The sequence below is a fragment of the Bufo gargarizans genome, chromosome 2 (assembly GCF_014858855.1).
Source record: "Bufo gargarizans isolate SCDJY-AF-19 chromosome 2, ASM1485885v1, whole genome shotgun sequence".
Taxonomy (NCBI): domain Eukaryota; kingdom Metazoa; phylum Chordata; class Amphibia; order Anura; family Bufonidae; genus Bufo; species Bufo gargarizans.
Genome location: NC_058081.1, coordinates 199540731 through 199555417, shown reverse-complemented (window position 1 = coordinate 199555417; position 14687 = coordinate 199540731). Strand labels below are relative to the sequence as shown.

The window sequence follows — 14687 nt, the reverse complement described above, 5'->3', positions numbered from 1 at the left end:
GTGGACTCAGGATCTGCAGCTGGATATCTCCTCTGACCAATGGCTTAGAATCTTCCAATTAGCTCATAAGTCTTCCATTGCCAGTAAGTATCAAGAGGCTAGTTACAAAATCCTGTCACGGTGGTACTATGTTCCGACACGTCTCCAAAGAATGTTTCCGACAGCGTCCCCTCTGTGCTGGCGTTGTGAATCGTCTCAGGGTTCGCTTCTACATATTTTCTGGCAATGTGACAAAATCAGGCCCTTCTGGGACTCAATTCATAGGGCTTTATCTTCCATTTTCCCTTTCAATATTCCGAATTCGCCTGTTTTTTTCTTACTGCTCCATTCGGATTTGCCCATGAGCTTACTCCGACGCTCCTGTTTGCGACATATAGTCATTGCGGCTAGGTCTTGCGTCCCGATGAAGTGGAAATCCCCTGTTCCACCTTCCATTGGAATGTGGATTCAAAAAGTGGAGGAGATCCGGAGAATGGAGGAACTAACGGCATCCTTGAGGTGCAACAATAAGACCTTTGTTACGTCTTGGACCCCTTGGTTCACCTTCCAAGATTCAGCAGAGTATAAGTCGTTGCTTACCTGAGCTGTCCTTTAAGCTTGTTTGGTCTATGCAGTCTTCCTTCGATGGATGTGTTCCCCCCCCCCCCCCCCTTCCCGTATGTGGTGTGTCTTTTCCTTTTTGTCAGTCTGATTACTGTTTTCATGTCTTGATAGGAGTACTTCAAGACTAGCTACTTTTGGAGTGTAGTCTTTATTTGTCCGCCATGTCCATTATTATTTTGTTTGGTCGCTATCATGGTTACCGTTTGCAATGTATATTCAGACTATATTGTCAGGATACCTATGTGTTACCTGTATTAGTATGCTGGACGGGTTTCGGCTATGCCTTTTTGAGATATGTGATGTAACATGTTGCAAGCTTTATAATACTCTTGAAACTTATAAATAAAGAATTAAAAAAAAAAAAAAAAAAAAGATTCTAATGGGGTAATTTATTAAGATCGGCAATTTAGAGGCCGATCTTAATACCCCTGCGCTGACACTTGATGCGCCTTATGTAGAGGCGCCGGCCTCTACATAACTTAGGCGCATTCACTGCTGACCTAATTCTACGCCAGCTCCCTTGGTGGCATAGAGTTAGATTATTTTCTAAGCCTAAAACAGGCATAGAAAATGATAAATGAGATGGGCCAGCCAGCCCCCTTTTTTTTAGAACTGACTAAAGTGGCGTGGATGGGTAAGAATTTGCAGATCCCCTTTGCATCTGAACCGGAAACTGATATGCGCCAAAAATTGGCAAATATCTATCCATAAATGACCCAAGTGTCTGATTAGTGGGGCTCTGTCTACCCACATGTCTCTCAGTCAGCCCCATAAAGTATGAACGTCCTAACTCTTCTGGGGACGAGAGTCAAAGTGTGGGTATAATGATTTTGTTACTTAAGGGTGACGCTCAGTCTTGGGTTTTTTCGTTGCTGACTGGATCACAGTCCCTCCAGTTGTTAGGTGAATTTTTCAAGGCTCTAGGTCTTATCTACGATGACCCAGATCGGATCTCCCTGGCCGAGACTAAGTTGCATGGTTTACGGCAGGGAGTGCATTCTGCGGAGACCTATTGCTCTGAATTTAGGAGATGGGCTACGGATATGGAGTGGAATGATCCAGCTCTCCATACTCAATTCTGTCAAGGGTTATCCGAGAGCCTGAAGGACGTGTTGGCGTTTCACTAATATCCTGAGTCATTGGAGGCGGCCATTTTCCTTGCTGTACGTATTGATTGACGCCTGAGGGAGAGATCTAAGGTTCCTCACTCTCAGTGTAGTGTCCCACTAGGTAGGAGTGGGCACTACACAAGGGTCAATTGGGTAACGTGTTACTTCTACTCACAAGGGACAGTGATATTTTATTAATCTATGCATTGTAATGTATTTTCAATGTGTTTTTGCATTTGTATGTTCCCCCTGTTATATGCTTTTCAGGCCTAGTTGGGTGTAGTTAGGCATCCTAGACACTAGAGGGAGATAGGGAGCCCCTAGTATAAATGTTCAGTCCCAGACAGGGAGTGTTAGTACATAGTCAGGAGTCTGTGGAGACAGAAGTGAGAAGGCACCAGCCAGAGATATGCTGAGGGCCTCCTCCTGACATGCAGCTTGATAGCCCTGGCTGCCAGCTACAACCAGGAGGCTAGTGAAGAACCCTAGCCTGCCTGTGGATCAAGTGAGCCTCAGTTAGCTCAGAAGATTACCCCAGTAGTAGGGATGGACCTCCTGGGAGCAACCTGCAGTTTCCCTACCAAGCGAGGATAATACCACCAAGTACAGATAAGTAACCTGATGGGCAGAAGTACTATAAAGTGAAGAGCAAGGGTTTATACTGGAGGAAGGATTTATATACCAAGGATTAAAGCCAGCAATTAGGCATCCGGGCCTTGGGATCCAGCCAGCTAGAATAGCTGAGGGGATAGAGGAGCATTGTACTGCAAAGCATTAACTGTTTGCCCTCCAAGTATCTTGCAAGATTATACCTGCCATTATTGTGAAGGAAACCTGCTTGTGAAGTATTGTTCAAGGGACTGCATCCTCATTAACAACTGTAATTGTCTGTACAAAGTTGGACTGTTTTCCAAGTAAAGCAACGTTTGGTTCACCATACAATCTGTGTACCTCAATTAATCCTCCACAAACCGGTGTGCCACCGTTACAGGCACTGGCGTCACGATCCTTAAAGGGACCTTGCCTCAGGCACTCAAAACACCTACAACATCCAGGGCACCTCACATACCATCAGGCCTGGTCCCTATCTACAGAGTGTGCCCCAGAGGAACTAGTGTCTGCCTCTCCTTCACTGTCGCATGCCTGCCCAGGGTTCTCCTCAGAAAAGTGAGTAACCCTCGATTGCCCATACCGTGACCTCACTGTCGCTCATACCCTGCAGGTCTGGCGTGCTGCATCAGGACATACTATCATATAAGGTGGTGGCCTCCTCCGACACTTTGGGTGAAGTGGCACTTGAGTTTATGTCTGGTGACGAAGCAATGTATTGGGCAGACTAGATGGGCCAAATGGTTCTTATCTGCCGACACATTCTATGTTTCAATGCAGCTGTGGGGATCTACCCCTGGACTTGGTGAAAAGAAATTTAGGCTTAAGAAGAGACTCTGCTTTTTCTATGAAAAAGGGGGACTGTTTGTTAACATATGTCCTTATGTTCAGCGTCAAGGTGAAAAAGAAAAAAAAATCCTCATCTCACTCTTGATGGTGTGGGTGGGGAATCTAAGAATTAACTTTTGTCATTTGCTGGTAGTACCCGATTCCTCCTGTCTGCCGAGGTGGCGCTAGATTCCAAAACTGTGGGAATTGAAGTGTTTATTGACAGTGGGGCAGGGGTTAACCTGGTTGATTGTCAGTTCATCCGTATGCATGAGTTGACTACAAATGCATTAGACAAAAAGATTTTGGTATTTGCTATTGATTTCGTTCCACTCACACAGAAATGTTTGTCACAAATGGTGCAGGACATCCGTTTAAAAGTGGGTGATTGTCACGGCCTTTGGTGTGCACTGTGACATTTGGCCACGCTTCCTGTTGCTTGCGGCAACGTGTTGCTGTGTCTGCATGCGGGGGCAGTGTCACTGCCTTTGTGGTGTGTGCCGTGACATGGTTGCCTTGCATGTTGTTGCCTCCGGCAACGTGTATTTGTAATGGTGTTTTGCCTGCTTTGGTGTGCACAGGGTTAAGGTGTGTTTGGTGTTGGCGTGGTGGAGCCTGAGGTCAGTTTGTAGTTTTTTGTCAGCTTGGTGTGGAGCTCTGCTCCTGGGCTGTTGTGATTATGTCTGTGTGAGTCACCATTATTTGTTATATTGTTTTCACTTGCTTTCCCTCCTGCTTGCTTTTGTTTACCCTTCCCCACCTGTGGTGTATGTTGTATGGTGTGGGCCTTGTTTGCTAGTGTGTGTGCTCCTAATGGGGCTTGCTTTCCTGGAGGGGTTTAAGCAAACAGATAGACTGTGAGTTTCCAGTCCATCTCGTCGGCAACAGGTAAGTCCTGATAACTTTTGCTGTCTGTTGTCTTATGTACTTACCTGACGTTCGGCTGTGGCCCTGTCTAGTTGGTGGTCAGTTGCTGGGCTTCAGGAGACACCATTCATCCATGGTAAAGGATGAATGGGTGGTCTCTGTCCTGTCTTCAGGATTAGGGCACATCAGGGATTCCCAGGGTCCTAGGTCGGTGAGCATGAGCATCTGAGGCGGCTCATGTGCTAGAAGTCTAGGGAGAATCTAGGGTTGCATTAGGAGATGACTTGCTCCCTGTTCCCTGCTACCTGGCTAGTAGCAACCGCCATTTCACGGCGGGGGGTTTCCCCCACGCCCCACCGTGACAGTGATTTTAATCAAGAATCCATTGTGTTTTGTGCTGGAGGGTCTGCCTGCTCTCTTGGTGCTAGGTTTACCAGGGTTAAGCAAACATAATCCTACCATCGATTGGCAAGCGAGACAGATTCTTAGAACATCGCTTTCCGTTGTAACCATTAAAGTTATACCTTCATTTATTTCAGATTTTTCTGATGTATTCTCTGAAAGTGGAGACCAGGAGTTACCCCGGAGCTAGGTTGCCCAAGTCTCTGTTGTATAATCTTTATGAAAGAGCAGCCATGTGAAAATATTTAAACGAGAGTTTGGCTAAAAGTCATATTAGACCATCCAAATCCCTCTTAGGCCATGTTTGGACTTCCGTGAGCTTAATCGCATTACTGTCTGTGATCCTTATCCCCTTCCATTGATCCCGGATTTGTTCAATCAGATTGTCAGTGCCAAGGTGTTCTCTAAATTGGATTTGAGGGGGCATATAATCTGGTAAGGATCAAGGAGGGGGACGAATGTAAGACGGCCTTTAATACCCCTGAAGGTAATTTTGAGAGTATGGTCATGCCTTTTGGGTTAACCAATGCTCCTGTGGTTTTTCAACATTTCATCAATGACATCTTTAATCATCTGGTGGGCAGGTTTGTTGTGGTGTATCAGGATGATATTCTAATTTATTCTAATTTATTCTCCTGACATGGAGACGCATCAGGATCACGTGAGACAAGTGTTACAGATCCTAAGAGAGAAGAAACTGTATGCTAAGATGGAGAAGTGTGTATTTGCAGTTCCGGAAGTGCAATTCCTGGGTTACCTACTCTAATCTTCAGGTTTTCGTTTGGATCCTGAAAAGGTCCGTGCTGTGGTGGTCTGGGATCGACCCAAAAATCTGAAACCGTTTTTATGAGATTTTTGGGGTTCACCAACTAGTACTGTAAATTTATTTTGAACTACTCGACTGTTAAACCTTTAACGGACATGACTAGTAAAGGTTCGGATATCTCAGTCTGGTCTGATGCGGCATTACAAGCCTTTTCAGCTGTGAAGGAATGTTTTGCTTCTGCTCCTATACTGGTGCAACCTGATATGTCACAGCCATTTATTGTGGAAGTTGACGCATCTCCGAGGTAGGGGTAGGAGCAGTCTTGTTGCAGAGTCCTTCACCTAGTAAATTGCGCCCTTTTGCTTTCTTCTCTAAGAAGCTCCCAACTGCTGAAAGAAATTATGAAGTAGGTAATAGAGTTGCTGGCCATTAAGTTGGCTTTTGAGGAATGGTTGGAAGGAGCGATTTATCCTATTACGGTAATTACCAATCACAAAAATCTGGCTTACCTGGAGTCAGCTAAACGTCTGAACCCAAGGCAGGCCAGATGGTCGTTGTTTTTTACCAGATTTACCCAATCGCCCTGGGATTAAGAACATCAAGGCAGATGCTTTGTCACGTAGCTTTCCAGGGGGGGTGATTCGGAAGATCCTGGTCCGATATTGGCTGAAGAGTTGGTAATATCTACCCTTTATCTCGACCTTGAGGCAGAGGTGTTGGAGGCCCAGGGAGATGCACCGGATTCCTGTCTTCTGGGGAAGTTGTTTGTTCCTTCTGAATTACGACGCAAGGTGTTCGGGGAACATCACTGTACAGTTCTTACAGGACACCCTGGTAGCAGATCTACGGCCGATCTAATTTCTCGTAGATTTTGGTGGCCAGGGTTGCGGAAATGTGTTGAGGGCTGTGTCAGCTCATTTATCCAAGGACTTTATCACAGATTTGCTGAGTTCATCAGAAAAAATTGCGATTCCGGTGGTTGTTTATTGCTTCAGCAAGATGTCGCACTTTATAGCATTATCAGGTGTACCTAATGCTAAAACTCTCGCACAAGTGTTTGTTGATAACATTGTGAAGCTACATGGTATTCCCTCTGATTTGGTGTCTTATAGGGGGACTTAGTTTGTTTCCAGATTCTGTAAGGTATTCTGTACTCACCTGGAGGTATAATTGTCCTTCTCTTCGGCCTTTCATCTTCAGTCAAACGGACAGACAGAACACACTAACCAGAATCTGGAGACTTATTTGAGATGTTTTGTCTCAGAGAATCAGTAGAAGTGGTCTTCATTTTTGTCTTTGGCCGAGTTTGCCATAAATAACTGTAGACAGGAGTCCACTGTTTTTTAGGGCATATAGGTTCCATTTACAGTTTGGCACATTTTCTGGTGCTGAGACTTCTGGTATACCTGAAGAGTAAATATTTTCCTCTTCTTTGTCATCTATTTGGCGGAAAATTCTAAATAATAAAAAAAAATGGGCAACAAGTAAAAGTATGGCTGACAAGAGACGTATGAGTGGTCCGGACCTGAGAGTGGGTGATTCTGTGTGGCTGTCCACAAGCAACATTAAGTTGAAGGTACTTTCTTCGAAGTTGGGTCCCAGGTTTATTGGTCCATATAAGATCTCTGCCATTATTAACCCTGTAGCCTTTTGTCTTGAACATCTGCAGGCTTCAAAAATTCATAATGTTTTTCACAAATCATTGCTGAAGAGATATGTCGAACCTGCTGAACAGTCCTCCTTGCCTCCCACACCTGTCATTGTGAACGGTAATCTTGAATTTCAGATCGCCAGGATAGTGGAGTCACAAAATCTCTGTAGATTCATTCAGCAGCTCGTTCACTAGAAGGGTTACGGTCCAGAGGAGAGAATGTGGGTTCCAGAGGCCGACATCAAGGCTAGTTGCCTTGTGAAAGCCTTCCACAGGGCTCATCCGGATAAGGTCAGTCCTGGGTGTCCAGAGGTCAACCGTAGAAGGGGGGGGGGTACTGTCACGATCCCTCCCGTGACAAGGTTAGAAGATCTGAGAGACTGGCTGCACGTGAGGTTATCTGACAGCCTCTCAGTTGTTGTTGGAGTGTTGCAGTGTTGTTGTTGGTAATGACCACACCTTCTTACCATGCGGTTGATATTATCTGCCTGGAGTTGGAAGAGCTGGTGTGTGGTTCTCATCTGAGTTCCTGCTCATTCATTTTCTATTGAAGATAAGTGTACTTCTCTTTTGTATTTTGTTGTTCCCATTTGCTCGTTGTTTACTATGCCTCAGGGAGACGCTGGTTCGTTCCTCTGGGAACTAGTAGTTTCAGACCATGTCACTACTCCTAGGGCTATTCAGGGTTACTAGGCACTAGGTTTATGGTGTATGAATATTCCCACCTTCAGGGTCTATTCATACTGACAGGAGTCAGGGCTAGATTTAGGGTTTCCTAGGTGTTTACTGTTTCCCTTTCCCTAGCCTTGAGGCCTAGTTCCTGGTCATTTTCCTTCTGTTGTCATTCAGGTTTTCCTCCCCTCACCCCACATTGTGACAAACATCCTAACAGATGGGTTAGTCATTCACTCAATTCATTTCTGGATTATATCAAGCATATACAGTAGTTAAAAGGGTATTCTTGTTATGTCAACTTATCTTCTATCCACAGAATAGGGGATAACTATGTGATCGGTGGGGGTTCTACTGCTGCGACCCCAGTGATCACGAGAATGGGAATTCCGTACCCCGTGGAGCTCCTTGGTCAGACATGCATGCAGCAGCTCCATTAATTTCTTGGGGAGTTCTGGATATAGCTGAGCACAGAATAACCCTTTAAGATGTTTTAGCCTAAGATTTTTTTACATTTCATAATAATGTTTGATTTATTTTTTCCAGGGCTCATGCACACAACCATGGGGCCCAGGAAAGACGTTCCATGTGTTTGTCTCATCTTCCAGGCCGACTGCAGCTTCCCTGAGCCAAACTTACTGTATCCCATTAATTTATGATACAGGCAGTTTCTATGTGATTATGGAGCTATTGCAGTGTACTCATATAATCATGTAAGTACACTGCAATATCCCAGTGATCAGATACAAACTGACTGTATCATAAATTAGTATGATACAGTCAGTTCAGCTTAGCTGCTGTCAGCCCACGCGATGCAGCCTGTTTCCAGACCAATCGCTGTCGTGTGCATGAGCCCATAATGAAATGAACAGTTCAACCTCCATATCCACCACGTATATGTAATGCATGCATATCAGAGAAACTAATTTAATATGATCAATAATGATATTTCCAGAAGTAGAACTCAATATACTCCAAATATTTGTTTAAGTTTGCAATGTTCCTTCTCTTACATTTACACAAGGTTTTTGCAAAAGCAATGTTTTTAAAAAAATATTTTCAAATTTCAGTTACAAGAATACATTAAATTTCCCAGACCTAGTGGAAGATCATATACTGTACTTGAGCCTTCCACCCAATCTTCACTGATATCATGTATTGCTTTACATGATGTCATCACTTACATACAGCCAGGTTCATAAATATTGGGACATCGACACAATTCTAACATTTTTGGCTCTATACACCACCACAATGGATTTGAAATGAAACAAACAAGATGTGCTTTAACTGCAGACTGTCAACTTTAATTTGAGGGTATTTACATCCAAATCAGGTGAACGGTGTAGGAATCACAACAGTTTTCATATGTGCCTCCCACTTGTTAAGGAACCAAAATTAAAGGGACAATTGGCTTCTCAGTTGTTCCATGGCCAGGTGTGTGTTATTCCCTCATTATCCCAATTGCAATTAGCAGATAAAAGGTCCAGAGTTCATTTCAGGTGTGCTTTTTGCATTTGGAATCTGTTGCTGTCAACTCTCAAGAGGAGATCCAAAGAGCTGTCACTATCAGTGAAGCAAACCATCATTAGGCTGAAAAAACAAAACAAACCAATCAGAGAGATAGCAAAAACATTATGCGTGGCCAAAACAACTGTTTGGAACATTCTTAAAAAGAAGGAATGCACAGGTGAGCTCAGCAACCTCAAAAGACTCGGAAGACCACGGAAAACAACTGTGGTGGATGACCAAAGAATTCTTTCCCTGTTGAAGAAAACACCCTTCACAACAGTTGGCCAGATCAAGAACACTCTCTAGGAGGTAGGTGTATGTGTGTCAAAGTCAACAATCAAGAGAAGACTTCACCAGAGTGAATACAGAGGGTTCACCACAAGATGTAAACCATTGGTGATCCTCAAAAACAAGAAGGCCAGATTAGAGTTTGCCAAACGACATCTAAAGAAGCCTTCACAGTTCTGGAACAACATCCTATGGACAGATGAGACCAAGATTAACTTTTACCAGAGTGATGGGAAGAGAGGAGAGTATGGAGAAGGAAAGGAACTTCTCATGATCCTAAGCATACCACCTCATCAGTGAAGCATGATGGTGGTAGTGTCATGGCGTGGACATGAACTGGTTCTATCGTATTTATTGATCATGTGACTGCTGACAGCAGGATGAATTCTGAAGTGTTTCGGGCAATATTATCTGCTCATATTCAGCCAAATGCTTCAGAACTCATTGGACGGCGCTTCACAGTGCAGATGGCTAAGGCCCAAAGCATACTGCAAAAGCAACCAAAGAGTTTTTTAAGGGAAAGAAGTGGAATGTTATGCAATGGCCAAGTCAATCACCTGATCTGAATCCGATTGATCATGCATTTCACTTGCTGCAGACAAAACTGAAGGGAAAATGCCCCAAGAACAAGCAGGAACTGAAGACAGTTGCAGTAGAGGCCTGGCAGAGCATCACCAGGTATGAAACCCAGCATCTGGTGATGTCTATGCATTCCAGACTTCAGGCTGTAATTGACTGCAAAGGATTTGCAACCAAGTATTAAAAAGTTAAAGTTTGATTTATGATTATTATTTTGTCCCATTACTTTTGGTTCCTTAACAAGTGGGAGGCACATATGCAAACTGTTGTAATTCCTACACCGTTCACCTGATTTGGATGTACATACCCTCAAATTAAAGCTGACAGTCTGCAGTTAAAGCACATCTTGTTTGTTTCATTCATTTCAAATCCATTGTGGTGTTGTATAGAGCCAAACATTTTAGAATTGTGTTGATGTCACAATATTTATGGACCTGACTGTATGTACAGGGTCTGAATCAATTTAATACTGATTTGCACAGTGATATAATTCAGGATGTTGTGATGACATCACTTGACAATTAGCAGGATTAGTAATTGATCATAGCTCCACATAGTGATTATTCTGGACCTGATGGTCCAGAGCTGGACTTAATGGACCTGTGTCTTTTTACAATCATACGAATCATGTAACTATGCAACCTTTCTTGGAAAACAGATATGAAAATAAACTCTTCACCAAAATATACAGAGACTCTCAGGGGGTGTATACTGTATATAAGCGTAAAGCATGATGTAGAAATGAGATACTTAACTGCAGACTTAGCCCTTTTTTTTTAAATGCAATTATATGGCACTACTACATCTGCATCGCTTTACAGACATTAGCATCACACTGTCCCCAACGGGGCTAACAACCTAAGTTCCCTATGAGTATCTCTTTGGAGTGTGGAGGAAACCGGTGTACCCAGAGGAAACCTACACTAACACAGGAAGAACATACAAATTCCATACAGATGTTTTCCTTGGTAGGATTCCAATCTAGGACCCCAGGGCTGTAAGGCACCAGTGCTAACCACTGAGCCATCGTACTGATCCAGCTAAATTTGGTGAGATCCCTAATCTTATGTTTGTAGTGGTCATACAAATAAGACTAACAGTAGATGTTAATGAAATAAGCAGAGTCTGACAATGATGTCCAGATACATATCTTATGTTTATGGTCCACCTTTGGGGGAATTTATTTTAATTATTGCATGGTACTCAGTTTGAGGTAAAAATCATTTTTTAAATTGGTCTTTATTACAAATATGGAGCCCTTTTGTCTATACAGAGCTTAGATGCTGTATTAGCAGGATCTGATTTTCTCTCTTTTCTGTCAGTTGGGGAGCTTGTGGGCTCCTTATTTCTGCTCTCTGACATTCTAAACACTGATTATAGCTCAGTTCTTATCTTACTGAAAAGAGTGTGGCTTAAATAAGTGTTTATCACCTCTTACAGATAAGAGTTATTGGATGACCTGCACAAAGTGAAAGTAAAAAGTACTTTCTCACAGCTAGACAGTTAACCCTTTGTGACAGAAGGGCTCAATATTTTTTATAAAGACCAATTTAAACAAATATTTTTAGCCCAAAATGAGTAAAATGCAAACATAAAAAATAATTGCCTCCGAAGGTGTTGTCATGGTCTTACCTCCTTGCTGTTCCCTTCGTTTGACATGTGCTGGCGGCCATCTTGGTTTCTGGGTTTTCTTGTAGCCTCCCACCCTGCGGCTCCTCCTTCCCACTGGGAGGAGCTGGATGCCTAGCTCATATATATAGGAGGTCTGTGGCTTCAGTTCCTTTCTTGGTCCTCCTGTGTTCACATGCTTCCAAGACTGCTGCTGCTTCTGGTTCCTGATCCTGGCCTCGTCTGACTACCCCGTTGGTTCCTGATTCCGGCTTCGTCTGACTACCCCGTTGGTTCCTGATTCCGGCTTCGTCTGACTACCCCGTTGGTTCCTGATTCCGGCTTCGTCTGACTACCCCGTTGGTTCCTGTTCCTGGCTTCGTCTGACTACCCTTCTGGTTCCTGACCTCTGTCTCCGCAAGACCCTGCTTCGGTTTAGCCATCCGTTCGGACTTTGCTACGGCTTGCTCTTCAATAAAACCTTCTTATTTTCCACTTATCTCTTGTTGTACGTCTGGTTCATGGTTCCATGACAGGTGTACATAGTTTTTAACCCTTTGAGGACCATAAGATTACCGTCATCAATATAAAAATAATTATATTTTTTCCCCTTTAAGAATGTATTTGAACAATAAATAAAGCTAGATCCATTTGCTGATAAGAACTAATATTTTGACTCAAAAAATAAAATTTAAGTTCTTAATCAGATGATACAGGCAATTAAAAACATGGGACAAATATATCCCTTGGTCGATCCTCAAAGGGTTGGGCTCCTATACACACACATTTGTTTAGGTGGGGTTTATTTGCTCACTTTTCCTGACTGCATGCGGTTTTTATGACATTTTCAGCTGTGTTTTTTTTTTGTGTTTTTCTCCCTTTAGGGAAGGAGATGCTTAAACTCCAAAAGTTTCAACAAGCTGTGTTTAAAGAAAAAGATAGAGACTCAATCCAATTAAAGGGGAACTAAACCCTGAAAAAAAAAAAACATATAATAACACAAATGCATGTAATCCATATTACACACATAGGGGTGATTTATCTGGATAGATTCAGTACTCTGCAGTATATTACAGTTCCACATAGTGGTAACCTTGCTTTCCCAGGTACCTGAAATGCAAACCTGCCTTACTTTGACACTATTTAGGAATGGGGAGTGAGATTTATCTTGGTTGATTTAGTATTCTGCAATCGAATCCATTTTCTACTACTAATAACTAGGAGCTTCCTTCCAACAAAATGCCCACTCTTGCTGTGTAGACAACAGTTGTCCACTAAACTCAGCCGCCTCCTCCTAAACTAAATACGACATGGCTGTATCCTGAGAGAACAATGCACAGATTTTCATGGTCTGCAGTTGTGATATCTGATTAAACCTGTTTTTCATATTTCCCATAGACCTTCAACTAACACCAGGAGCTGACACCAAAAACCGCAGATGCAGAACTTACCACAAAAAATGCAAAAGACAAAATGCAAAAAACATGATTAAAACCTATGTGTGACGTTACCCTAAAGGCTCATGCCGTCCGCAAATTGCAGATCCGCAAAACACGAATACAGGATGTGTGCATGCCTCATTTTGAAGAACGGTATGACTGGCCGCTAATATAACAGTCTTATCCCTGTCCGTAATGCGGACAACAGTAGGACATGTTCTATAATTTTGCAGACGACATGGAATGAACATACACATGCGGGCAGCACACAGAGCGCTGTCTGCATATTTTGCAGCCCCATTGAAGTTAATGGGTCTGCATCCGACCCACAAAAAATGCGGATCGGTTGTGGACCCAAACCACCGTCGTGCGCATGAGCCCTTAAGGTGGCCATACTCCTTAAGCTGACTAAACACTTTAGATAGCTGTCAGTCTCAACCTACCCGAATGCTGATGTATTCTGAATGGTGAGCGGAAGGAAGGCTGCTGCCAGACATTGACATAATCTGCAGGTTTAGCTGACATTAATGTGCATAGCCACCTTAAATGATCTGATTTTATGGATTTATTAATAACTTTTAAAGTTTCATGTAAAAAGAGCTATCTGAGCACTGGATTTTGGAATACCCTGTTGGCACACCATTCTTTTCTGTTTTACCTAATTAACATTATTAGTATCAAGAAAAAGTAATAAAATCAATTGGGGCGGCTCACTCAGCTGTAGAGGGGATTGTGGTATGTGAGTGCTCTATACCAGTGTTTCCCAACCAGTGTGCCTCCAGCTGTTGCAAAACTACAACTCCCAGCATGCCTGGACAGCATTTGGCTGTGCGGGCATGCTGGGAGTTGTAGTTTTGCAACAGCTGGAGGTACACTGGTTGGGAAACACTGCTCTATACTACAGAGTATACGGTCACCGCTAAACAAAAATTTCTGTATATTATTAGCATCCCCACAAGAATGTTAATATTCTGCACGTCAGCTATCACTCCGATAAACCGTACTTCTGTCTCTTACCAGCCAGTAAGGCATTGTAACCATAACTTATAATACAAATTATATTCAACAATTCTAGGTAAATGTTTTTTATCTCAACTCTCAACTTTCTGACATCATTAATTTATCAATGCTAAGGGTGAGTTCACACTAGCTTTAGGGAGTCCGTTATAGCTTTCCGTTATAACATGGACTTTGTTTTCCGTCTTGCATAATGGGGACCCAGACGGATCCGTTTTGATTCCCATAGACTTCTATTAGGACGGAAAGCAAACGGAATGCCTTTTAAAGGCTTCCGTTTTGCATTCTGTCTGGGCATTCCGTTATTTTATGGCCAGAAGAACAGATCCGTCCTTCCGTCTTATGGATTCCGTTATTTTCCGTTATAACCATGTTATAACAGAAAGGCATAAAATAATCCCTAACGCTAGTGTGAACCCACCCTAAGAGGTAGAACTGACACACTTTTAGTTATAACCATGTTATAACAGAAAGGCATAAAATAATCCCTAACGCTAGTGTGAACCCACCCTAAGAGGTAGAACTGACACACTTTTAATGTTCCGCATGAAATTCAATTTTCGGCATCGTGTATGGTGCTGTGAGTGTTAATAACAAATCACCTGCGTAAAATTGTTACTTCTGATTCCTCTTATTTTTAATCCTGTTAAAATCTTATTATTTATAATGTTATTATTGGTTTGGTGCAGGTGCAAATGAGGATCTGACACTGAAAATTGAATGTCATCCTACATAAT

At 42.8% G+C, this 14687-nt stretch overlaps 1 protein-coding gene across 1 annotated transcript in view; it reads right to left on the bottom strand.

Moving 5' to 3' along the window:
• LOC122929722 (bombesin-like) overlaps window positions 1-14687 on the bottom strand; it is a 49182-nt gene that overhangs the window by 14870 nt on the left and 19625 nt on the right. The window lies entirely within an intron of this gene.